Below are 2,990 nucleotides of genomic sequence, written 5' to 3'. Positions count from 1 at the left end.
TGTTCAGTGAACATCGAAGATTCGATATATTTTATTAAAAATTAATGAAAATTGTTGGAGAACAAGTTCCTAGTTTGTTGTTCGATGGAGAAAGTTAAATGGGATCTAATCGCAACTATGCATATCTCTATGTATATATGCATAATATATAATATCCATGTATCACCTCTCTCTCTCTTTCTCTCTCTCTCTCTCTCTCTCTCTCTCTTTTTCATCGCGATGTAAGACTTCCGTAATAAGAATTTTTAGCTGGATCGAGTCGAACATCGAGATAAGAAATTACATGTAACGATGCGATATGAGAGAGCGGTATCGAAGTTTGTCTTTTCGCCTCTTCGTGATTTCAACTATAGATCTTTACTTCTTTTTTTTTTCTTATTTTTTTGGGAGTTGGGTGGGGAGAGAGAAGGAGAAGGGAGGGATAGTATTTTCCTTATTATCGTTTCGCCTTTCACCATCCGTCACCATCGTGCCATCGCACTTCCTTCTTTCTCTTCTCATTATTTTATTATTATTATTATTTTTTTTTTCTTTCATTCTTTCTTTTTTCTCCTTTTCGTTTCTTTTCTTTTCTTTTAGCTTTTATCGACGAAACGATTATAGACGAAACGTTCAATAATATATAATATACAATAATTCTCATAAGGTATATAATAATATTCTATTATGATAATATTGTAGGTAATTCGTATTTGAAGAAGATCAGTTTGACGATGAGGAGGTAACGTTCGAATGGGTACTTTGTCGAGTAGCAGAGTCAAGCTCGAGTCACACTCGACGCGCATATGCATCTTGTCGAGTCACGCTCGACGCTCATACGTATATCGGTATCGAGTCACACTCGACACGCATATGCATTGTGTCGAGTCACGCTCGACATAATTTGATTAAAGTGTCCCCGATTAAAAATTCGAAAGGCACGCTGAAAGTTTCGTCGGCGCGTTAATTAAACGGATTCTTGATTGATTACAAAGAGGAATGGCAGCTTTACGAGCGAACGAGAGAGACAAAGTGTGTGTGTGTGTGTGTGTGTGTGTGTGTGTTTGTCTGTGCGTTTGTGAGAGAGAGCTATCGAGGGCACAATATGTCGGGCATAAATTTAAGTGTTTCTCAGCGAGAGCGAGAGCATTTGACTTGTATGTATAGTATTTGGTGCCTCTCTATCTTTGCATCCTGTCTGACTACTTGCTTGCCTGCTTGTTTGCTTGCTTGCATGCTTGCTTGCTTGCTTGCTTGCTTGCTTGCTTGCTTGCTTGCCTTTCACTCGTTTGGTAAGAACGCCTTGCTCGTTTCCACGACATTTTTCATAATCTTCTCTCATCGTCCCTCGAAATAACATTGAACGATTTTTCTCTTCTTTTTTCTTTCTTTTTTGTTTTATTTTGTTTTAATTTTTTTTTTTAAGTTTCATTATTTTCCTCTTCTTTCCGATTTCCTTCCAATTTTCTTTCTTTCTTTTTTTTTTTTCTTATCGACGATTTTTATCTTTTTAATTTGCTTTCTTCTTTGCTTTTGATTTCTTCAATCACCTTTTCACGTTGTTTTAATTGTTCGTTTTATCCTTTTTTTTTTGTTTCTAAGAACGAAGATGAATTTTGATCCTCACTGTCTCGTTCGTATCGTATATATTGATTTAAAAATTAGAGTAGAAATTGAGAATATTTTTCCGAAAGGGAAGACAATTAAATACATAGGTAATCGTCATCGAGTTAAAGTCACGTACTTATCGAAATCAATTCGTCGTTGAGACCTGTATCGCAGCTGAGTATCTTTCGTGTCTTTGTGTGCGTCTTTGTTGAAATGAAATCGACGCATTTCTAATTAACTGACAAAAGTAAATCGCTCGAATGATTTACTTACTTTGATGTGTTGATATCTTTCCTTTCTTTTTCTCTTTCTCTCTCGTCACTCATCTTGGATTATATACAGAAGAATAAATTCGTATCGCGTGTTTGTTCTCACGATCGATGAGATTCTTAACTTGATTCGAGTCACGGATCGTTCAACGCGTTTCTCTTCAAATATATCATATATATATATATATATATTTTTTTTTTATTAAACGAAGAATATATATAGAAAATGAAATTATCGATAGAATTGAACGATAAACGAAAGCCTTTAATCTCGATATATGTAATCATCTTCGTTCTTCGATCGATCACCTCGCTCGAGGATCGATCCTTTTGTTCCTCGATCTTTTCAAGAAAAATTGACGAATGAGAAAAAGGATTAAAATATTTTCTACCTATAAATACGTCTCTTAAATTATCAATGACTTGTCATCGATCTAAATTAAATTTAAAAAGAGACGAAAAAAAAAAAAAGAAAAAGGGAACACAAAGAAACCCAACAAAAAAAAAAAAAGAAAAGAAAAGAAAAGAAAAACAAACAATAAGAAAAAAAAAAAGAAGAAAAAATCAATTTTAAACCTGAACGTCTTTAGATTACACATGTAGTTCGGTATTCGAGTTCTTGATAGAATATAGTTAGCTCACGTTAGTGTATGTGTATATATATATATATATATATGTATTGCAAAACTCTTAAGCGGGAGCCTCCCTTGACATTAAAACGTACACGAACCACGACGTCGTGCGTTCCATCGCAAAAGCGTAATGCACATCTAACTCTATCTATCCTTTACCTATGTTACCGACCACGCATTCGACCTTTTCTCTACTGTGTATATATGTATCTTTTTCTCTATCTATTTATCTATCTATCTCTTTCATTTTTATTTCACTGTCTCTTCTTCTCCCATCGGCCTCTTCTCATTCTTTTATCCGTAGCTCACGTTCGAGCACCGGGGTCAAGTGCGCCTTCGAGCGCGATATGCACTTTGCCTGTCCTTACACCCGTGCGCATGCGCGCACCGGTTGCTTGCGCAAAGAAAAAAAAAAGGAAAAAAAAACAAGATTTTATCAATCTCTCTCTTTCTCTTTTTCTCTCTTCTTTTTTTCTTTTCTTTTCTTTTTTTTTTTTTTTTT

General features: G+C 34.9%; 1 protein-coding gene across 2 annotated transcripts in view; it reads left to right on the top strand.

The window, feature by feature from the left end:
- The window catches only part of LOC122634736 (terminal nucleotidyltransferase 5C-like), a 63,549-nt gene that overhangs the window by 36,366 nt on the left and 24,193 nt on the right, over window positions 1-2,990 (top strand). The gene's annotated exons all lie outside the window — the stretch shown is intronic.

The sequence above is a fragment of the Vespula pensylvanica genome, chromosome 15, assembly GCF_014466175.1.
Source record: "Vespula pensylvanica isolate Volc-1 chromosome 15, ASM1446617v1, whole genome shotgun sequence".
Lineage (NCBI taxonomy): Eukaryota > Metazoa > Arthropoda > Insecta > Hymenoptera > Vespidae > Vespula > Vespula pensylvanica.
This window is presented reverse-complemented; position numbering and strand designations above follow the sequence as displayed.